The sequence below is a fragment of the Pinus tabuliformis genome, chromosome 9 (genome assembly GCF_031772625.1).
Source record: "Pinus tabuliformis cultivar Carrire ecotype Pingquan chromosome 9, CPIR1, whole genome shotgun sequence".
In the NCBI taxonomy this organism is placed as follows: domain Eukaryota; kingdom Viridiplantae; phylum Streptophyta; class Pinopsida; order Pinales; family Pinaceae; genus Pinus; species Pinus tabuliformis.
The window spans coordinates 753,173,902-753,198,194 of NC_142307.1; positions in this window are offsets into that span (position 1 = coordinate 753,173,902).

Consider the following 24,293-nt stretch of genomic DNA (forward strand, 5'->3'; position numbering starts at 1 on the left):
GGTGATAAAATGAAAATTTAGTTAGCTACACTTAGAAAGGGGGGAACAACTTTAATCTAGTGGGAAAGTAAAACTCAAATAGATGTAAAGTGGAAAGGTAAAGTGATCTCTTCATGGTCTAAGTTTTTAAAAGCTCTTAGGAAACAATTCTATCCTTTAGGATACCTACAGCAAGTTATTATTGATTGGAAGAATTTGAGGCAAGGTAAAGGGAAGAGTGTTTAGGAGTTTACTCAAGAGTTTAGAAAGAAAGAATTAGCGCTTGGTATTTCATTGGATACACATGAAACTTTATTAAAATACATCAGCAATTTACATTCATATTTGCAACATACATTATTGATGTTTAATCGTGATGATTTTGATGAACTGTGTGTTCAAGCCATACATATTGAATCAACTGGCAGACCATTCAATTTTTCACCACAATCATTGAAAGAGTTGGAAATTAAGGATTCCAATGACAGTAAGGGGAAGAACAATTCGAAGAGAAAGAAATCAACAATAGCTTAGAAGGAAAGACCTACTTGTTCTCATTGCTAGAGAATCGATCATTATGAATCTAAGTATTGGACACTTCGTTCAAAACTTAAGCCCAAAAAGTTCCTTAAGGAGAAGGATGAAAAATAGGCAATTGCATTAGTCTAGCAAGATCTAGGTTCTGATTTAGGTGATGAAAGGAGGATAACTGCCATAGTTTCGACAGGTAAAACTTCTGACACTGGTTCAAGTTCAAATACTATTGCATCTTCATCAAACATAAATCCTTCAAATGAGGATAAAAGAGTTGAACTATTTAACATAAGGATAACTTCTAAGCACACAAAAATAGATACATTGTTTCACAGAGGATCACAGGCAAATTTAATAACTAAATATTTAGTTAAGAATTTGGGTTTGGAGACATGGAATCATCCAAGACCTTACCCATTAGGATGGCTAAATAAATAAACTCAGATAAAAGTCACAAAATAGTGACGATTAAGATTTTCCATTACAGCTAATTACATTGATGAAGTGGAATTAGATGTGGCTCTAGTAGACATATGTGGGATTGTCTTAGGAATTCCTTATCTTTATGATCATGATGCAGTATTTTATAGAGGAGATCACCTTAAGAAATATGAGGTTGAATTTATTGTCAGGGCACATCAAAACAAAAATCACTTAAATTTAGTTGTTTCTAATCATATGAAGTGATTAATAAGTCGAAATAAGAGATTTGTAATCATGTGTGTAAAGGAACAACATAAGAATCAACATGATGTTTGCTCAAGTAAGCCTCAGCTTAAAGATAGTTTGATCAAAGAAGTAGAAACTTTTACAGTTTTATTTAAAGAAACAAAACATCTTACTCATAAGTAGGGAACACAACATGAATTATAGTTTGTGCCTAAAGCTCCTCTTCGTAATGTTAGAATGAATCAATTCAGTCCAAGTTTGGAAGTTATAAGTTACAGGGATCCAGGTCTGTATTGGGGAAATTTAGTGTTAAAATTATTTTGTATTCTGTCACCATTTCATGTTTCAAACAGTTTGGAAGCCTCTTTTAAATTAGAGAGGAAGCCTATTTGTTTTCACATCAAAGGCTTTTCTAAAGAAGTATCAAAGTATCGAGAACATCTAAGGGAAACTTATGCATCAAGGGAAAGTGCTAATCAATGGAAACATCAATTAATGAATGAATAAACAGTGATTCAAACAAATCAATAGCCATTTCAATACTTTCAAAATCAAACTAAGTTGCAGCAGTTGTCACCTTACAATTTGATGAGTTTATTGCAGAAAGTTCACTTAGTAATAAGGAATCAGGAAAGTATATCAAATCAAGTAGCTGGTTTGATGTCAAAAATGTCTTTTATTGTCTCTATCATTCCACAATATATATTGTTAATACATGTCAATGGTATTAAGAAATACCCTGTAGAGACTATTTTCAAAGATATGTATGAATCGCTAATTCATGGTATTTTGTGGAAAGAAATCAATTGCCATGTTCATAACATGTTGTTTGACCATCTTCGCAAGTTGTACATACTGCAAATGGATGGAACATGTCACCGATTCAAAATGTGCCATGGTCAACATCATCAGGGTTATCACTTTCAGGTGGTTGATCGAATGTATTGGTACATCATCAGGGCGAGGTGGAGAGTGAGGGTTCTCTACCCTCATTTGTTATTTGTCTAGAAAAATTTTTGCGGTCCAAAAGATTTCAAGTGGAGAGGATTGATCCAAGAGGATCTCATCAGCATTTAGTGTCTAGTTTCGTCAGCTTTGACAATGATGTTTATGGTTTAGGTTATCTGGTGGTATATGGTTTTAGTGGTGATATGGTTTAATATGGTTGTCATCAGTTTCGCCAAGATTTGATCGTCGAAATGGGTTTGTCGACTACCTCGTTGGTTTCTCGATGGGTTTTGTAATCATGTGACGTCATCACAAATGTCACTTTCTGACAATTTGTTGTAAATGGTTGTTTTAAGAAAAAAATGATGTACAATCTTAAGCACTAAAACCTAATACCCAAAATGTTAATCTACACCTAAAAAGCTAACCAAAACATAAACCCATGTATTATAAATTCATTTAGAAGCCATCATCCTAAGTCCTAAACCTAACAGACCATGTTGCATTACAAACTATGTCATAAAACAATTCAAAAAAAACATTAAACCTATGTATAAAACCCTCTTGGCCTGTTTATAAACATTACATATTACAAAACATTATAAATTATTTATATCAATCCCTAACCGCAATAGTAGCCGTGTCAGAATTGTTATCATGTGAGTAGGTATTGGAGTTAGCAATTCACCACAGCTCCTAATCATCGACCTGACTGCATCGGAGTCTGACTGTGGCGGAAACAATGTGATCAGCTACAAAGATTAGCTGTCGGGGTTAGCATCGGAGTAGACCGCGCAGGGAATTGTATCAATTATGTCATGTGTGTGGATGGGATTAGCAGTCATAGGTCAACGTTCACTACACCGTTAGTTAACCGCGGCATGAAAATTGCACCATAGTTGTCACATATAAAACCGTCGGATCACTGCAAGCCAGAACCATTGGGGATCAACTTGGAGGTGGCAGCCTATAGTTAGACTGTGACAGTCACATGCTAGTTGTCTCCCCTCCACCCAGTTAGCAAATAGCTAATGGTCTTCGAATTAATATATGGTCAATTATTGGGTTTTTGTTGGAGTTTTGGGATATTTAATTAAACTACCATGGAACCTAATCCCTAGGTGTCAAACCATGATATGAACGAGACTCATAAACCCAAATTTCAGCCAATTCATGCCAATCTTGGGCCTAAGGAGTTCGAATGCATCTAGGAGGTTATAAAATGTAGTTTTTCTCATTGAGAAGGAGAGTGGTTTTCGAAGTTTTGTGTGCAAATTCTGGAGGTTAGAGGTTGTTTCGTTTTCAGTGTAACAGGAGCATCCTGAGTCAGAATTGGGAACCGTGATAGGCATTGGAAAGCTGGTTCAAAGAGATTCCTTATGATAGTGACCAGAAGTGCCTACGTGCACATTCAGTTTGGTAAAATTTATATTTAATCAACCTCTTTGGTATCAATCCTAATAAAGTGTCGCCCATCTTGAAAGCGGACCTGGAGAAATAGTCCATCATGGATGAACTCTGTAACCAATCTTGTTGTCTGGTATATCTATGTATTTGTTTTTTTCACTTGTGTTTTGCATCTTACTTATGTTTTCTTATCTGTCGTAAAGTCTTTCTTCTCAAGCAGTTCTCATAGTTTCAACACTTTAAGTTAACATTCATTTCACTGTTGGCGTAGTCAATTCTACTTCAGTTTTAAAATATGATCATTTTAAAACAACAATCCTGTAGTGGAAGAGTTACAAAAATAAGAAAGTTATTCTACATCAAATTTATTTGAAGTCACGAGTTTTCCAGCACTAAACTTCCTTTCAATTTTCAAACAAACCACATTCATGTGTGATAGATGAAACATACAAACAAAAAGCAACACCTTAGCTATAATCGTAGTGTACTCTATTGTATGCATAGAAAAAACAAAAAATTGGAAAAGGTTTGTCTTTAAAAAATGGGGGGAACATATTTTCCATAAAAAAAATTCCATGCAGTTACTAGTAAGTTAAAGAAACAATCATGGGCAAGTAGAAAAACTACCTTGCCAAAAACGCACTACTGAGAGGTCTCAATTTTATACAATTTTTTTTTTAACATAGATTGAAAATGATATGGACGAGTTGTATTGCGAATTATCCTGGACCGTATTCAACCATTTTATTTTCTTTTCTTTTTCTTACAAAGGGAAACAAGAAATTACAGGTAGGTTTTAAGCCCAAGAAAGGAAGAGAACATACTGATGGAAAAACCTCTTAATGGGTGGATAGCTAGGGTTCGGCCGTGAAGTGTCGTGAAGTTTCTATTCTGGAATCCAGTTGACCTGTATTAGCGATGAGGATTTTTACCCTGGCATGGCCCTGAGCTACAGTTGTAAAGCCAACTCGTCTCTATGCAAACAAAAAGGAGATATGGGTTAACCCTAAATAAAATAAGGGAATAATTGATAGGCAGGTCAATAGTGCCAAAAATAGATGGATGTCTAGAAAAATATGTAAGAAAATTGTATGGGTTATGTTGATGGTGTTGGACCCACCAACATGTCAGGGGATCTCCCCTGTAAGAAGTCCTAACTAGACCTCAGACTGTTTGGTGTAGGAGTCCTAGTAAGGGGTCATATGATATCACCTTGACCACAGTTTTGCACAGAGGAAAGTAAGATGTGCCTCTTGGTAGCAATGGTGTGACATATGCAGTAAGTCAATGAAGGTGTATGAGTGGTTCTAAAACACGGAGGGTGAGGTGAGTGCACCCCTTGGAAACCTGTGAAAGCATAGAGTTAAGAAGGGAACACACGAGCTAAGATGCATCACAACATGGAAAGCAAGTGAGCTAGCAATCCAAAGTGATGGTGAAACCAACAACACATTTCAGTAAGATTCATACATACATATACAGAAAATAGCTACACATGCATGTGTAAGCAAACAAATACATATATCATTTAGAGTAAACACGATAGCTGAAATACAATATGGAATATGCATGAAATGTGTAGATTTGATAGTGAAACATTACATTCACTATCGCCTGCTGTAGAGCGATAACTAGGGTCTCTCACACCACCAATTATTCCACATTATTAAGTCAATCCGGGATCGCTTTGTTCTTTCAAGGAGTAACTCAATCCGAGGCTGTTCTGTCCAAGTAGTGCTCGGTAGTATAGCGTTCTAATGACTTGAAAGGAAACAAACACTAAACTGTAACTAAACCAATTCAGAAAATGAAATCACACAAGGCAGATGATCAGTCAAGGGTACGGAACCAATAACCCTTCCCTTTAGAAACTGATAAAGAAAGAAAACCAAATCATGGGCTTATAGGTCAGGGAGCTAGGCAGCATCTTGCTGGGCTCACGACAGCCTTAGGCCTGCTATCACGCGAAAGCAATAAAGGCAGATTAGCGAAAGTAAAATGGAACAGCAATTCTTAAAATGGAACAGCAGTAATCAAATGGAACAGCAGTAATGAAATGGAACAGCAGTAATGAAATGGAACAGCAAACTATCATAAACAGGAAACGTCAATCATATAAATTGGAACAGCAACTCAAATGGAACAGCAAACCCAAATGGAACAACAAACCCAAATGGAACAACAAACCCCGAAGTATGTACGCGGTCTATACTACTGTAGCGATCCGAGAGTAATGTATGATGTGACTATGTTTCTGAACAAAGTGATATTATCTTCAAGCCTCGCAAATACTTATTTTATATGAATCCAATAATGATAACATTCATACCAATAACTTGTTGTAGAAATGGATGCAATTCGAATAGATTCAGTTTGTGTAATACAGAGACGTGAATTAAAGAACTTATTCAGATTCAAATATTAATTAAGAAGCATAGTCTATCATAGAAAAGATATATCGGATTACTGAAACAAAAGAAATAAGCAAACCACACAAATCACCGTATGATACAACAGCAAGTGACCGTCGGAGCTCGGCCCTTGGCTACCAATGGTACACTGCTAAGAGTTACTTCAGATGCAGAAACGAAGTGAACACCAAGTCCTTTATATGGATTGCATTAACAAAAGTATACAAAATCAGATCTTACAAAACTCAGTGATCAAAGTTATTCTGAGTTTATAATTATAACAACAGTCCCCCCCACGCTCGATGGCGTGGTACCTTTATATAACAGAAATGACGGAGATGTCTAGATACAAAAGATAAGCTTAAAGCAGCGATCCCTCAGGATCGAAGATCCTGAGGGATTCGCTAATCGTTCAGTTCTCCTCTTTCCTTCTTGCGTTCTCCGTCACGGTATCCTGCGTTCCTTTCCTGGATTATTCGGCTCTAATTTTACTTGATCTTGTCCGCATCCGGTTCCCTGTCGACGGGACAGCAGTTACTTTCCTTTCGCTTCTCGTTTTTACTCGATAATTCCCTATTTCCGCGTCCTTCTGCATAGAAAACATCAATTATTAGTGATTGAGCTTCGTTTGTCCATTTTCACACAATTTATCAAAACCCTTATATTTTTAAACTCATAATGCAGAAAAGGTTAGAAATAGTATTGAAAAACCACTAGATTGCTTGTCAAAAAGCATACCTTCCAAGTGCTCCACACACCCCCCTGCTTACCCTGTTTCATGTCCTCATGAAAACGTTGTAATTGACATGCAGGGTTGTGAGAGAGTAGGCCGGAGAAGGGATCTCACGAAGAGGCCGACAACCATGATTAGCAACTAGATGGTCAAGAACTGATCTAACTGATCTGCAGGCATCTCATATAGGGCCTGATATCCAGGTGCAGGATGCCAAATAATTGGGCTGCGAAACCGATACCCCAACCAAAATGGTCCTGCTCGCAGAATCCGTTCCCCATAGAGACTCAATCGACTGGCAGCCAATTCAAAATTCTCAAAGTTAAAGGGTTCCCTGAGCTGGATGTTTGGGTTAGAGGTTCGGTAGCGAAACTTTGCAGCATAGAGGGCATGGTCTTTAATAGTCAGGAAATACTCCAGACCATTTCGGATCAAGTCTCCATCCATGGGACCTAATATCTTCATGACACCTAGGATCCTCATCATACTCCTATGCTCTCTCCATAATGCTGCTGGGTCCCTAGGTTCAGCTCGTACCCAAAGGTCTAAACTATTTTCTTGCCTCTGGAAGATGTTGTAAGCTTTAAGCCATTTTAACTGATTCACCCCAAATGAGATAAAGGCTTGAAATTGTATATCGCCAACGAAAGGGCCAGGATTCAAATCAGTTTCCTGGTCTAAGACAAGATTGTGCAGGTAGAATTCACATAACAACCTTTGAAATTTAACTCCATAGTGCTTGCAGCAATCTATAAAATCATTAACAGTGTTGATATGGATAGGTGCTCCTGCCCTAACAGCTTTTATTTTTAATCTCAAATAACGTTCAAGCAAAAACAAAGCATAATTTTTAGCAGGGGCTCTACAAGTCAAAACATCAGTATACAAGGAACACAAGGTGTCCATCTGCTTAACAACACTATCTAGTCGACGAGTTACCTTAGCAACCTTTTCCTGCTCCTTCTGCCATCCTTCAAAGGCCTGGCTCTCATACTGACTGATGTTTCGAAGTTGCTGTTGGAGCTCTTCGTATCTTTCCTTGGGGACCGTCTGTTCTCGCAACTGCTCGGCCTCCTGCTGGGCTTCCTTCATCATTTTATGCAAGGTTCTGGTTTTCGGGTCTTTCTTCCAGACAGCCGTAGAAGCTGGAAGTTTAACCTGAACCTTCCTATTACGTTGTTTGGAATTTTGGACCCGAATTACACCCGAAGGGGGTGCTTCTGTTTGAACCTCTTTGCTATCCGTTTCCTTTTTAATGCGAACAAAGGGTTGCTGTGGTCTTCCTATCACCGGAGCCTCTTGCTGTTCCATTGGAATGTCCATTCGTTCCTCCGGGCCAGATGGAACAGCAGTTTCTATTGGAACAACACCTTGTTCCTCATTATCATTCGGAACAGCAGACTGTTCCTCAACAGTAGGTCTCCTGATGGGGTTTCGTCCATCAAAACGAACCCTAACCCTCGGGGTTCTTGCTGCCGTGGTCCTTTTCCTTTTCCTTGCAGTTTTTTGTATTCTCAAACTGGCTTTCAACATTCTAATTTGTTGCCGAAGTCTGGTTATCGTGCCCAGCATCCTCTGGTGCTTCTTCCTCAATTTTGCAATTTCCCTAGCCTCGGCAGAGGGTTTGGCCTTCAATCTTACTTCTTCTTCCTCTCCTGGAACATCTTCCGACGCCCTGGGGACAGATTGTCTCGAATTGATGTCTTCTGCTTCATTACCATAGCCAGGCAGGTTTTCTTCCCCTGCCTTTTCTGCATGCCTTTCCTCTGGTAATTCTTCTTCTGCGGGGCCATCAAGGACGCCTCCTGGACTGGAGGCTTGGCCATATCCTCCCATATTGGCCAGAACTGCTGCCAATTCCTCTTCTCCTAGAGGGTCTTGCAATGGGCTACCCATAGATTGTGCGTTTTCTTCTTCAATTCCTCCTTCTGGCTGGTTAGTTCCAGCCTCTGATTGCTCAGCATTTCCTTCGGGTAATTCACCTTCCTCTTCCGAAGGTTCGTCCTCGATTTCAATTGGTTGGGCCGCGGTTTTCTGAATATTTTCCAACCTTCCCCGTATTCGAACCAATCGAGCTGACTTCCTGGGTCTTTTAGGCAGGTTGGGAGTACCAACAGGTTCTCTAGGTTCCTCTGGTCGTTCCGGCGTATCGGAGGGTCGCTTCCGTTTCGAAACAGCATGCTTTTCTGCCGTCGACTTCTTACGTTTCTCTGATTGTTCTGGCGTGCTGGAGGACTGCTTTCGTTTTGAAACAGCATGCTTTTCTGCTGCTGGCTTCTTGTGTTCTTCTGAACGTTCCAGTGTGCTAGAGGTTCGTGGTAAAGCCAGTCCCTTTTTAACTGTTTCGACCAATTCCTCCCAGGTGTCTTGCTGTTGGGCCAGACTGTGGCTTATTATTAGCCGAATCAGTCCGTGGTGGCTAACAACCGTCTCTGTGTGCTGAGCCTTCTTCAGACTTCGGGCCGCATCATGTAATAACGAATTTAAAAAGGCAGGGAGATTTACAGAACATTTTCCCTTCAAAACAGCTAGAAGTTTTAAGTGACGAGCCCTTACCACATCTTTTCTCCCTTCGCAGGTAATATAGCTCTGCACTATCTCCGCCAGCTCGGTCTAGGGTTCCCCCAGTGTTGTCGGTAGAACTCCTTTCCTGTCAGACTTTGGCCTTCGCTTTGGAAAATTTCCATTGCTTTCTGCAGTCTTTCCTTCTTCAGCTCCCATCTGGGTCCAACAGCTAGTAATCCTGAGGTTTCTGCAATAATGTCCTCCGTAACTTCTATCCACTTTCCTCCGACTATAGAGTGGTTTTCCTGCAAATTTTGCAGGAATTCCAATGCTACAGCCTCATTCAATTCTTGCAGGCGGTTGAAGTAATTCAACCATCCTGCATTTTCCAGAATTTCGCGGGCAGCAGCAGACGCGGTCAGCTTGTGTGGTTCACTTCGGATTGTCTTCCCGCCCATAGCTTACTCTCAGAAATAACTCGGGAATGAAACAGCAACTGTTCACAGTATTTACCGAATAGAGAGGATACTCGATGCTAATTTTAGGAAGGATTTTCGTAGAGCATGCAGCAAAAAGAAAGATCGTGGATGGCAGTCCGTAGAATGAGATCATCATACCGTTAAATCGTGTCATTATTTTTCCCGAATGGTGTGCAGCCACGTAACCATTGGAGTAATGAGGTCACCTGCCCCCCCCCCGCGATCTGATAGGTTGCCCCCCGTCGTCAAAGAGAGGAGCAGCAGCCAGTCGGGAGTCAAATCATAAAGTACAGCAGGTAGAAATCATGCCATGTTGTAAAAGGACAATGAAGTACCGAAACCGAGGCAGAAAAATGGATCGCTTTTAAGATAAGCCAGTGTGATATAATGAGGAACCGAGGGTTGGACGTCTGTCAACTGTACCAAGTCTCCAGTAGTCATTGTCAATTCCGTTGCCATGATTGGTGATAATGTTCATGCGATAATTATATCAGGGTGTGACATATGATACATGCAAAGGATATAAAAGACAAACAGACTTAATATCATACCTGTTGGTGTAAATATTACGACTCCAATGCCATTAACAGAGCTCTGCTGCCAACAGGTGTTCATAACCTTGGCAAAGTTGTTTATCTCACCCTCCGGAACCATTATCCTTTGTGTATCTACTGAAGAGTGCTTTGTCAAAATGCAGGCCATTATGCTGGCTTGGTGACCAGATAACCATAATGTCATTCACAAGGTAGGCACGAAACGTGGTCAGGCCGGCTCGTGATGAGACCTCCTGTTCCAAGGTTTGCTTGTTATTTTACCTTTGGACCATATCCCTGGTGTGGTGGCCGTAATGGGAATGCCACTTCGCTTCCATCCTTATGATCATGGTAGGCTAGCTCTGAATGAGACCCCCTATCCTGCATTTGACAATTTCATATCTTGTTTTTATTTTTTTCTTTTATTCTTCTTTTGCAGCACAGTTCTTTTTTCTTTGTTCAATTACACATAAGGGTGGTTCTGCACTCCTTAAGAGCGGGGAATGGTGGAAGAAGTCTTACAATCCCAACAGACAGATATAAATTGTTTGCTCATATTCCTCAGTAATGATCAAGAAAGTTTTTAGGGAGATCGACATGATAAAAATTACCAAACCATGGTTCGGGAACAAGATAATGACAGTAAAGACGAAAGTTAATGTCCCTCCTCTTGTCTTCTTATATATGCTGACTGTCAAAATAATAGCGATTTATGATATGCAGGTTTCGGTATATCATGCTTTTATGTTCATTGCATAATGTCATTGCTATATCTAAAGGATTTAGGAGAGCATAATCGCAAAACGTCCAAATAGGAGCAGAAAGGTTCTGATGGTGTCTTCTCTGCACGAAGCATGTGAATGACTCATCTTGCGAAAAAGAAATAGCGGAATTAACCAAATTCTGCATCTTGAAAAAAAGAAATATGCGAGTGCTGTTCCTTTTCGCAAAGGAACAGCAAAGCACAAAGAGTGTTGTTCCTTTTCGCAAAGGAACAACAAAAATCCACACGTGCTGTTCCTTTTCGCAAAGGAACAACAAAAATCCACACGTGTTGTTCCTTTTCGCAAAGGAACAGCAAAACAAAAAGTGTTGTTCCTTTTCGCAAAGGAACAGCAAAGCCAAAAAGTGTTGTTCCTTTTCGCAAAGGAACAGCAAAACAAAAGTGTTGTTCCTTTTCGCAAAGGAACAACAAAAATTCCAAAACGCCAAAGTGTTGTTCCTTTTCGCAAAGGAACAGCAAAAATTCCAAAACACAAACGTGTTGTTCCTTTTCGCAAAGGAACAGCAAAAATTCCAAAATGCAAAAGCGTTGTTCCTTTTCGCAAAGGAACAGCAAAAATTCCAAAACACAAACGTGCTGTTCCTTTTCGCAAAGGAACAGCAAAAATTCCAAAACGCAAAAGTGCTGTTCCTTTTCGCAAAGGAACAGCAAAGCAAAAAAGTGTTGTTCCTTTTCGCAAAGGAACATCAAAGCAAAAAGTGCTGTTCCTTTTCGCAAAGGAACAGCAAAACACCAAAAGTGTTGTTCCTTTTGAAAAGGAACAGCAGAATCACACGAGTGTTGTTCCTTTTGAAAAGGAACAGCAAAATCAAACCAGTGCTGTGAAAAATAAGGTAACCAAAATACTACAAACAAAGATGAAAAGAACATATGTACAGGATGTTATGCACAAATTGTGAAAAACGAATTGCTTAAGTTATGGGTGAGGAAGATTTCACTTCCTCTCCTAAGATCTCCAAATCAGTATCTTGCTGAAGCTGTTGACAAAAGGATTCCCGAGTAAGAGGTCTTCGATAGAGACGAACTCGGTGGCCATTTACTTTGAACATATGTCCAGAACCGTCAATCGTGATCAGAGTGAGGGTCCCATTGTCGTGCACCTTCTGGATCTCATATGGTCCTATCCAGCGAGTCTGGAGCTTCCCCGGGAAGTCCTGGAACCGAGAATCGTATAACAGAGCCCAGTCCCCTTCATGGAAGACTTTATTCTTTATAAGTGCATCATGCCACTTAGCTCGCTGCTGTTGGATTAATGTTGTGTTTTGTAATGCAGAGAGCCTAATCTCATCCAATTCGTTGATTTGTCGTAGTCGATTGATCTGTGCCTCATTCAGATCTAGGCCAACCTCTTGTGCAGTTCATAGTGTTTGGATCTCAAATTCGATAGGAAAGATTGATTGTTTCCCAAACACCAATTGATAAGGTGAATAGCCTGTCGTACTTCTCCATGTGGTTCTATAAGCCCACAGTGCTTCAGGTAGCCGAGCAGCCCAATCACGCCTGTGTGATGCGATAGTCTTTGTTAAGATTGACTCAATTATCTTGTTACTGTTTTCTACTTGTCCATTTGCCTGCGGATGGTAGGGGGTAGTAATCTTATGTTGGATATGATAATTGTTAAATGTTGCAGCTAGTTTATTTCCAACAAATTGTGGTCCACCATCTGTAATTACTTCTCTCGGAAGTCCATAACGTACAAACACATGGAACAAAAATTGTATTACCGAATCTTCTGTAGCCCTAGCTAATGATTCAGCCTCAACCCATTTAGTAACATAGTCTGTTGCTACCAAGATGTATGTCCTTTGGTTTGATGGTGGATTAATGGGCCCGACGAAATCGAGAGCCCATCGTTCAAATGGGTCAATAACCACTTGTGGTCTCAGAGGCATTTCATCAGCTTGACCAGGTTTTCCTGCTCGCTGGCAGCTATCACAGGCCTGCACAAACTTTTTCGCGTCCTTAAAGATTGTAGGCCAATAGTACCCTGCCTGTAGTATTTTATGTGTTGTTCTCTTGTCGACAAAGTGCCCCCCGCATGGTCCATTATGACAAGCCTTTAAGATGTCTAGGATCTCATCCTCTCGAATACACCTCCTGATTTGCATGTCTGCCCCTGTATGGAATAAATGGTCTCCAATCCACGAAAATCGAGTGCTTTTTTGAACAATTTGCTTTCGTTCCTAAGGGGTTAGGTGTTTTGGTAACTTACCCACTGCAAGGTAATTGGCGACGTCGGCATACCAGGGTGTTCGAATGCCAATGGCAAACAGATGTTCATCAGGGAATTTGTCTTCCACGGCTGCTGCTTCGATTGATTTGGGTATTCTTGAGAGGAAGTCGGCTACAGGGTTCTCCTTTCCGGGTCGATCCTTAATTGTGATGTCAAACTCCTGCAACAGGATCAACCATCGAGTTACTCTAGCATTCGTGACAGGTTTGTTTGCTAGATATTTAATAGCAGAATGATCTGTATATAACAAAACAGGATAACCTGTAATATAATGCCTAAATTTATTAACAGCATGAATTACAGCCAGGAATTCCTTTTCAGTAACAGTATAATTGAGTTCGGCAGAGGATAAATTTTTGCTAATATAGTAAATAGCGTATGGCTTCTTATCCTCTTCTTGTCCTAGGACTGCACCGATTGCTGTATCCGAGGCATCCGATGAGATCTCGAATGGCAGATTCCAGTTTGGTCCTCGAAGGACTGGAGCTATTGACAACAACTTTTTCAATTCTTTAAAAGCCTGGTCACATTTATCTGTCCACAAAAAATCGACATTACCTGTCAAAGGATATAGAGGTGCTGCAATTCGTGAATAATGTTCTATAAAGCGTCTGTAATATCCAGAAAATCCAAGGAAGCTACGTACCTCTGTTTTAGTAGTGGGGGTAGGGATGAGCAAAAGAATCTGAATTTTAGCAGGGTCTACCTGGATGCCAGCTGCTGAAATGTAGTGCCCTAGAATGAGCCCTTCCGTCATCATCATGTAGCACTTCTCGTGGCTCAGGCAGAGTCTGGTAGCAATGCAGCGTTGTAGAACTTTTTTCAGGGTATCCAGAGCTGGATCAAATTCATCCCCATATGGTGTGAAGTCGTCCATATACACCTCAAGTCTATCGTTTATTAGATCTGCAAAAATACTGAGAATAGCCCTTTGAAATGTAGCAGGGGCGTTACATAGGCCGAAGGGTAATACACGATAGGCAAACGTTCCCCAGGGGCACGTAAAGGTAGTTTTATCCTGGTCTTCAGGGGCAATTTGGATTTGGTTATATCCACTGAAGCCATCCAAAAAGGAGAAAAATTTCTTCCCTGCTAACGTGTCCAATACTTGATCTATAAATGGGAGGGGAAAGTGATCCTTTTGTGTAGCCTTGTTTAACTCCCTGTAATCGACGCAAATCCTCCATTTTCCATTTTTCTTGGGTACCACCACAAGGGGAGAGACCCATTTACTGTCAGAGATAGGGTAAATAAAGTTAACATCTAAGAGCTTCTGAAGTTCGTCTTTTACTATCTCTTTTAGGTGAGGGTTGAGTCTTCTTTGTGGCTGACGGACAGGTCTTGCATCTTTCTCTATATAGATGTGATGGGTGCATAATTGAGGATCAATCCCCTTCATGTCGGGGTAATCCCACGCAAATGCATCCTTGTATTTTTGTAACAGATTAACAAGTTTTATTTCTTGATCTGGTGTAAGATTGGCGTTAATATTCAGAGTTTTACCAGGTTCAATTTCCACTACTTTACTATTAGCAACAACAGTTACTGGTATTGTCTGATCATGCGGATCTTTTAAGGGATCTTCTTCTAGCTCACTGTCAAATGCTGCCTCTATCATAAAACACTGCATATGTGTTCTAGCTTCAGTTTGACTAATAAAATTGTTAATGGCGTCGTCTTCTGTTTGATCTTTGAAGTCTAAAGCCTTCTGTATAGTTAGTGGAGATCTGATGTTGTTAGCAAGATATGATACAGGATAAGAGTTAGTTTTAATCATTGGCAGGCTTGGCTGAGCTGGAGGATATAAAATTAAATTTTTAACATCTGGTCCTTTATCTATAGTCATGTTTCCCTGCCGGCAGCCAATGTAGGCATCGGCAGTAGCAAGCCAGGGTCTGCCTAGGATTAACGGATGTCCATCTAGTCGGGTTTTAGGATTAATTACCAGGAAATCTGTGGGATACTCCCAGGAATCTACGGAAACCATGACATCATTCAGAGTACCTTCTGGTCAGACTACAGATCGATCTGCCAATTCTAACAGAGTAGAGGTAGGTTCTACTGACGTGATGCCAAGCTTTTGGCAGGTGGAGGTTGTCAAAATGTTGATTGCAGCTCCCAGGTCGACTAGAGCGTTAGTCAGGGTTTGGCCATAGATTTGAACGGTTACAATTGGGTTCCCGGGATCTTCATATTTGATAGGTGTCTCTTTTCCTGATAATAGGTCGGATAAAGTACCAACTACTTGGACTCTAGGGTTAGTATTTGTATTCCTCCTTGATTTTTTGATGCATAATTCTTTTATGGTTTTCGCATATATAGGAATATCTTGTATGGCTTGGAGGAATGGAATCTTTATATACAAATTTTGTAATTCTCCCAAAATGTCAAAGTCTTGAGGTTGTATAGGTCGAGATATGACTAATCGTTCTGGGAAAGGAGGAGAGGATGTACTTGCTTGTTTATTGTTTTGCTCTTTGTTTTCATCCTCCCGTTGTGGGGGTTGTTCTATTGGTAACTGATTTTCAATATGAATTGTTTTGTCTCCCTCTGTTTCTATTATTCGTCCAGATCTTAACTGGAGATCGTTGCACTCCCTTAGGTCAGACTCAATCTCTGATGTGTCTATGATTTGGATGGATTGGACTGGCCTATTATTAGGATTGGGATTGGGTTGGGCTGGGAGTTGCGGTCTCAGATTAGACTGGGGATTTTGTTGTAAAGCTGGCAGAGTTGGTTGAGGGAGTGGGATTGATCCTGCTGGCTGATATGTCGATCTTGGCCAGCTTGTCTGCCAGGATGAGCTTTGCGAAGTGGAAGGGGTCCACTGTGGAGGATAGGAACTATTCTGCCAATATGGTGGAGGATAAGGGCAGTTTGGCCAACCAAATTGGGACATCCAAGGATTCGGAGTAGGAAACATTTGAGGTGACCAATTTGAAAACGGGGGTTGAGACTGGTTTTGCCACATGTTCTGTTGCTGAGTATTGAACTGCGGGGGTTGAAAAGAAGAGGAGGGGTCTGAAAACATACCTGATTGCCTAGGCTGCCATTGACGACGCTGGTTAACAAAATATGCTGGTTCTGACTCCTCTTCTGCTTCTTTGTATACTGCCTTCAAACCAGGAAGTGAAGGGCAGCTTTCGGTCAGGTGGTCCTTGGTGCAGATAGCACATATTTGGACTGTATCCAGCGGGCATTCCTTATGGCTGTGTTTCTTCCTGCATCGTGGGCAAAAAATGGCTAGATTCTGCTCTGCCTCGGCTTGCTTCTGTTTAGCCTGCACAATGTCAAGTTGTGTAGTTAATGTTCCCAGGATATCAGTTTTAAAATTTTCTAGCAAATTTCCAAGTTCCACCCGTGTTACTCCCTCTGTTAATGTTCTGTTATCTCTGGGGAAGCGATCATATTCCGCTGGTTTTATCCTCGTGCTGCCTCTTGAGCTCCTGATACACAGATCAATGATATCAGCAAAATTTTCCTGATAAATGTCTCCTTTCCCCATAATGTTTAACGTTTCGATCCATTGCTCTTTCATACCTCTAATTAATGCGGTTTTAAACACGTTATCAGGCAGAGGTAGCGATGCATAAGGGGATCTTTGCAAGTTATATTGGAAACGTTCCACATATTCTTCTAAGGTTTCGTTTGGTCTGGCTGACATTTGAAAGATTTCATCTTTTAGTTCTCTCGACCTACAGTAATCTTGATATTTCTTTAAAAAGGCTTCTTTCATTTGATCCCAATTGTTAATAACCCCACCACCTAAGCCCATAAACCATCTTAACGCAACCCCTTTTAATGTAGAGGGGAACAATTTCAGTTTCTGGGGATCGGTGGTGTAATCGTATCCTCTAGATAATACATCAAATTCGAACAAGAATGCGTCCGGATCTTCTGATGTAAGGCCATGAAATGTGGGAATATGCTGGAGAGGGATGGCTTTCATGGGCGCATTTGCTGCAGAATCTACTATCGGATATTGCAATGTGGAGGTCTGGGTGTTTGGCTGGTTCTACGCCATGGGATCGAATATATGCCAGTAATCTTCAGGAATTTCCAAGAGAGTGTTCCTTGGTTGAGGAGGGGTAGTCTTAACAGGGATTGTCTTGACACCACTCCCTTGATCAGGGATGATAATGGCCCCAACTGTCTGCGGTAAATGAATTCCTTCAACAAGGATTTTCACAGCGCTTCCCTTGTCCGGGCTATTCAAAGGCTGGTTTAATTCAATAGGAGATCTAGGTTCCTCAATTTCCCCTGTTTCTCCTTCTCCTTCACAAAGGTTACTTTGGGTCCCTTCGTGCAATGGTCTAGGAGTCAAATTTTCAATTTCTTGAAAATCCTACTCCTTTGTTCGACTGTGCACCTCAGCAAAGGCTTCGGATGGTGATCCCGAGGCCTGAAGGGAACTAGTAGGCTGTTTAGAATTGACTTTCTTATAACCTACTGATGGCTGAGAGTCGGATTTCTTATAGATTTCGTCTATGAAGGTCGTTCGTCCAAGGGTCACCGGCCCCTTAGCTTTGGATGGAGGCTTTTGATCTTTCTCTAACTTTTTCTGCTTAGTCATGCACTCCAATTAAACTGCTAAATCCTATTTAACCAGCAATTCTACTAAGAGAGCGGACGGTGGAGCAGGGCTTTTACATGCTCCGTACGCAGGTTCTTACCTTCCGTTTTTAAAATCCAACTCCCTCCTAGCAGATTTCCGCACTACTCTATAAAGGACAAATGGCTATTACCCCTTCCCCGGCAACGGCGCCAAAATGTAGAGCGATAACTAGGGTCTCTCACACCACCAATTATTCCACATTATTAAGTCAATCCGGGATCGTTTTGTTCTTTCAAGGAGTAACTCAATCCGAGGCTGTTCTGTCCAAGTAGTTCTCGGTAGTATAGCGTTCTAATGACTTGAAAGGAAACAAACACTAAGTTGTAACTAAACCAATTCAGAAAATGAAATCACACAAGGCAGATGATCAGTCAAGGGTACGGAATCAATAACCCTTCCCTTTAGAAACTGATAAAGAAAGAAAACCAAAGCATGGGCTTATAGGTCAGGGAGCTAGGCAGCGTCTTGCTGGGCTCATGACAGGCTTAGGCCTACTATCACGCGAAAGCAATAAAGGCAGATTAGCGAAAGTAAAATGGAACAGCAATTCTTAAAATGGAACAGCAGTAATGAAATGGAACAGCAGTAATGAAATGGAACAGCAAACTATCATAAACAGGAAACGTCAATCATATAAATTGGAACAGCAACTCAAATGGAACAGCAAACCCAAATGGAACAGCAAACCCCGAAGTATGTACGCGGTCTATACTACTGTAGCGATCCGAGAGTAATGTATGATGTGACTATGTTTCTGAACAAAGTGATATTATCTTCAAGCCTCACAAATACTTATTTTATATGAATCCAATAATGATAACATTCATACCAATAACTTGTTGTAGAAATGGATGCAATTCGAATAGATTCAGTTTGTGTAATACAGAGACGTGAATTAAAGAACTTATTCAGATTCAAATATTAATTAAGAAGCATAGTCTATCATAGAAAAGATATATCGGATTACTGAAACAAAAGAAATAAGCAAACCACACAAATCACCGTATGATACAACAGCAAGTGACCGTCGGAGCTCGGCCCTTGGCTACCAATGGTACACTGCTTAGAGTTACTTCAGCTGCAGAAACGAAGTGAACACCAAGTCCTTTATATGGATTGCATTAACAAAAGTATACAAAATCAGATCTTACAAAACTCAGTGATCAAAGTTATTCTGAGTTTATAATTATAACAACAGTCCCCCCCACGCTCGATGGCGTGGTACCTTTATATAACAGAAATGACGGAGATGTCTAGATACAAAAGATAAGCTTAAAGCAGCGATCCCTCAGGATCAAAGATCCTGAGGGATTCGCTAATCGTTCAGTTCTCCTCTTTCCTTCTTGCGTTCTCCGTCACGGTATCCTGCGTTCCTTTCCTGGATTATTCGGCTCTAATTTTACTTGATCTTGTCCGCATCTGGTTCCCTGTCGACGGGACAACAGTTACTTTCCTTTCGCTTCTCGTTTTTACTCGATAATTCCCTATTTTCGCGTCCTTCTGCATAGAAAACATCAATTATTAGTGATTGAGCTTCGTTTGTCCATTTTCACACAATTTATCAAAACCCTTATATTTTTAGACTCATAATGCAGAAAAGGTTAGAAATAGTATTGAAAAACCACTAGATTGCTTGTCAAAAAGCATACCTTCCAGGTGCTCCACACCTGCTCCCAAAAAGAGATGTACTATCTCTGCACAGTGGAGAAGCCAATGCTCATTACAATATTTTCCAAGCTCTCTCTAATATACTCATATTAGAAGCTTGACTGACCAAAAGCCTTTACAATGAGTTATGAGGGACTATTTATAGCAAAGGGTGGGGTGGCCCTTGAAATTCCCCTTTGTGACTGTTCATCTATCCTCATGAATCTTCATCTACTCTATGACGGTTACATCCAACTATCGACACTTGAACTTACACTTGACAAGACATCACATACAATCTGCACATGTACCCATGTGAGACAAAATAGGCTTGAGCAAGCCATGCAAGACATCACTATCACTCAGAAAACTGTGGGAATACCATCTCTTCGACATCTTCACGGTGGTCGACAGTAACGAACTAATGAGAAGCTTAGTAGTTGGTGATGGTGTTTATGTACTTTAAGGTGACATCTTTCTCGAAATGAAATCTTGCCTCAACAGTGTCTGGGTACACTATTCGAGCACCTCTGTCCAACTTGACTGATAGCATCCGCATCATTGTCTTGAGTGTGGCTGGACCAGCGACATACTAATGCATGGTGTGTACACTAATCACCAAGTCTGGGTTGGTGGCTATGCGCATCAAATCTTCAAGGTACGAGTGAAGTTCCAGCTGGACCTATGCCTTTGTATTTTCCTGGGTGAGTTTCCCAATAGATGGGATCGTATGTGCGTGCACAAAAACATCTATACTCTTGAATACCCATGCATGGGAAGCCTGTAGACTATTGATGAGCTGCGGGAGATCTTCATAGTTCCAAATCTAACTCCGGATGACTGCCTTCAACTCAACTGCTCTGGGCTTCATCATCTTGGGAAAGTGTAACCCTTGTATCTCATTGTCCATGTTTACATGTAATCAACAACGAAATGTACGTTTGAAAAGATACGTGCTCTCCTCGCACATCATTGTTGTGAGTCGTTGATATGGACATCTGCCTTATGCATAGTACCAAACTTGGAATACAATACGCATGACTGTGTCAAGGGACAATACTTCATCCAATATTGCCTTTTTCAACTCTGCTTGGGCAAATGTTGTAACTAGTTCTCCTCCCTCCTTGGTCATCTGTAATTCCTTAGCCATTCTCTTGTTCTCATCTACCAAGAAGCGAACACTAGAGCTAGTGGCTTTAGCATATGCTCTGGTAGCATCAGCCAATGATGATGGATGCTTGCGCATGTCACACATGATCACTCATTCCTCAAACTGCGAAGGATATGTGTGATCATTCAGATTCAACACTTTGTGATATTTCCCAACTCTATGTTGGGATTCATTGAATGAGATGTTGTGCATGTCTCCCTCCGGATTGTCTCCAAGGATTTTAGTGTCTCCTTGGTTGCTTGGGACTTGCTCCACTTCCAGATTTGGTGAAGCTGGTGGGTCGACCTTTTGATGGTGAGGCATGAGGTCGATGTCTTTCTCTAACTCCTACTGCTCCATCTCCATATCCATCTACTAAAGTTCTTATTCAATCTCTTGAGCAAGGTCCTGCTCCTGCAACTGTTCACCCTGTCTGCTTGGTGCCAGCTATTCGAATGAGTTGATTACATGTACAGGTGCAGTTTTATCTATTTGTACATGTTACATCCCTTGTTGTACTTGTTCCTGCTACTCTTCCTTCTCCTGTCTGAGCAGCTCCTGTTCCTTCCAGAGTTTCCCCTTCAACTCATGCAACTCCTTTGTTTTCTCCATTCTCTATTTTTCTCTCTTCCTTTGTGCGTTCCTCTTGTCGCACTTTTTCCTCTTTTCCTCTATTACCAAATCTTCTTTTTGCACAAGTGGGTTTTCTCGAAACATGTAGCTTTTTTCTGCCTCTACGCTGTCGACAATATTCCTCTTGCCTTTGTCGTGCGCCGATATGTTTTCCTTTGCTACTTCTACTAGTGCTCTCCTAGATGCTACTTCACGCTTCTTGGCTAACCATTCCATAGCAATGCCGACAAGTTCATTGGGCCCAAAGAAGATGTAACAATATCTCCATGGGTCCTCCTCCACCCAATGACATGCCTCGTGGATCCATTGAAACTATACTCTCATGCAGTGATATATTACAAAAAAATGCGGGTCATATGGATTGTAGCTTTGGGCGTCGAATGGATATTTCTTGATCTCCTTTTCTTCGACATCTGCATGCTTGAAATTTTGTATCTCATATAACCTGATCCATAACAGAAGAGTAGGCCAAGGTGCCTTCTTCTTTTGGTGTGGCCTAGCTGACAGTCCTGTCGAGATGTGGTATGATACTAACTGAATGATGAGCTTGTCCATGGGAAACTTCAGTAAAACATGCGGAGGCTTCTCCGCGCTGTACATCCGTAAGAAGGTGTCAGACGGTGAGGCATACCAATATACTATATCGATTAGTGCCTCCATTATTGCCTTCGACATATAAGGTGGATCCTGCTTAAATATTATCTTGTACACTGGGGTAACAAAATTATCTAACAATTTCGTGATAACTCCTCTCAAGCTGCATTCAGACAAAACTTTACAATAATTGTTGACAGATGTCTTCGCTGATGTCCATTCACACTTCAAGCCTGGGAACTTTTGACAAGCACAGATTTCATCCAAGATATAAGCTGACATGTAGATTTCTGCTTGCTAATGTTTGGGTAGTTGTCGAGCTCGTGTTACCTCTTCCTTCAACCTGTGAACCAACATGTCAGGCTAGTTGCATGCTTTGCCTTCTCTAGCTAGTTGGTTCAACACGATCGCCCAACTTTGTGGGAAGGTTTTTGTGCTCTCTTGGCTATACAGGCGACATGTAAACATGACCAAGTATTGATACGCCTTCCGCAGTATCTTCATCTTGTAAACCTGGGTGGTTGTCATCCTGAATTTTGCCGACTCCTTTACCCAGTTCTTCAAGATATCCCTCGAGTTGGCATTGTTGCTGGGTATTCTGAAGGGTGTCTCCATGGTGATCATGGACTTCAACATATCATACATCTGTTAAAAATCCTATGCCCCGAAGGTAGTAGTCTCCATCCCACTCACACTACTCAATGTCATTGTCTCAAGATCAGTGTAAGAGACAACCTAATGTATGATGTCTGTGCATGGGAACACAAGATACCTACATGTAGTCCGGTACAAGATGAAATTATGAATGGTCACATAGACTTGGTGGTCTTCGAGGTCTTCCCAAAATGTGGCTTCAAATGCATCATTGATCTCTTTCCATTTCAGCTTGATGTCCTTGTCTAAAATCAGCTTGGTGTCTTCATAGATCAGAAAACTTGTAGACACTCGCTCAAATGATGCTCAAGTTGTGTTTCCATTAATGTCCTTTGATGCTGCTCTCTTGGAGGCCATTGATCCTGAACTACTGAGCATCGAGTAGACACCTCCAAGATCTAGAGACATGGTGACTTGCATGGAAAGAAATCTGTCAGCTAAAACCAAAGAAAACTTGAGGAATGATGTGCAACATACCTGGGGATTGACTGGAAAGGATTGCGCAATTTTTCCTACGATGTTGGGAGACTGGCTGCTGGAACTATAAAAAAGGTAGTCTACACTACTGGGAGGCTAGTTGGCTGCCAGAATTGCACAATGCCAATCTAGACTGGCCTTCTGGCTTAGCAAGCATTATAGGCCTAAGGACTGCATTGTGCAATTTTCTGGGCCATCATTCACTTCCTCTCAGAATTGCACAATGCAAGACTGGACGATAGTCACTAAGTAGAAATAAACATTTTCTAGGAGGAAGGTCGAGCCTTCCCTCTCAGGATTGTGCAATGTTGTCTTGGTGAGGAAGAGTCTAGGCCAAGGCTACCTAGTCCCACCGATGGGAAACTAAAAGAAAATGTGGATGTGAATGCATGGCAATATTGAGTGTAAGCAAGAGCGAATGATCATGCATGAAAATAGTGAATGAAAGATTCATAAAATGGAACAACATGCATGTGTGTCAAGCGAGTCACCGAATAAGTGACCGTTCGTGCAAAACAGTGTCATGCATGTGACAACTGCGAGATGCTAACGAAAACTGAAATGGAGCTAGTATAAGCTAATATGCATGCAAATGACAACAATAATTCATAAAAATCAAGCAAACAACACTCACATAAGCCAAAACACAAAAGCGACAGAAATGATGCAAAAGACAAGTTAAGCCGACTTACCCGGAAATAGCTGAGCTGGGTGTGTCGAAGACTCATGTATGTGTTTTGGGATGTCATACATACAAGACCGATGTGAAGGAATGAGCTCGGAAGCATCGAATAAGTAATTCTAATGTTCATGACGTGCATGCCACAAATCTAGGAAAAAGCGACACTTGAAGAAAAGAATCTAAAACAATATTTGCATGTAACCTCCAACTACTAAAAATAGCTCCCTAAAATCTAGGGATTCTTTTTACATGTTTCCTATTTCTATTTTAGGAAAAAGAAACCCATGCATGCAAGTCAAGTTTCCTCAGTGCATTTCTGGGAGGGATTTGGGCTGGATGCCCAAAGGGATTGCGCAATTTCTGGGCTGAGCAGCTGACTGCTGCCCAAAATTGTGCGATTTTTGGGCTGAGAAGCCTTATTGGGTCACATTTCACAGTTTTTCCAGGGAAGGTTGATAGGCAGATTTGTGCAATTTCTTGAGGGAGTTTCCCAGCCAGCATTTGGACCAAGTTCAAGGAAGCAACCTATGAGGTGAATGCAATGATCTATCAGACACAGGATGTGAGACTACTAGAAAACCACTGATGCTTGTGTACTTGACAATGCAAGACATGCTGCTGAGGAT